This window comes from Penaeus monodon, chromosome 30, assembly GCF_015228065.2.
Source record: "Penaeus monodon isolate SGIC_2016 chromosome 30, NSTDA_Pmon_1, whole genome shotgun sequence".
In the NCBI taxonomy this organism is placed as follows: Eukaryota; Metazoa; Arthropoda; class Malacostraca; order Decapoda; family Penaeidae; genus Penaeus; species Penaeus monodon.
The window spans coordinates 14290120-14290645 of NC_051415.1; positions in this window are offsets into that span (position 1 = coordinate 14290120).

Below are 526 nucleotides of genomic sequence, written 5' to 3' on the forward strand. Positions count from 1 at the left end.
TATCGATACATTTACATGACCAATTTGTGATTAAATTAATATTCAGGAATTGCAAAATGACCTTCTCTTTATTTCAGTTCTTAATCATGATTAATATTTGTTCTTAAGACATTTCATGTGCTGCAGAAAATAAATCATGGTACAGATCAAGATGTGATTTTCTTCATTTAAGATATGCATCTCTTATTGCTAGAGAAGACTAAGTTATCCTTTTTAGAATAATAGACAAAACCAGATAAATGGGAGAAAAATTCAGGATTAAATGCTGTATAGAAGGTCTAGGTATTGTGTAGAATTATGTGTCATTAGTTGGCAAATTTTTTAATATGTTTCTTTCATTCCAACCCCAAATATGTTACCTAAGATTCTATTTAAATATTTTGGAAAGATATTTATCTACCTTAGAATATCTATTGCACATAAAAAAATAATTGATTATTTGTCTATTTTCTTGTTTATTCATGTTTTTTTAAAGACCTTTCAGCTGTACAGATAAGTACAGATAATGCATCTATGTCCCTGTGTG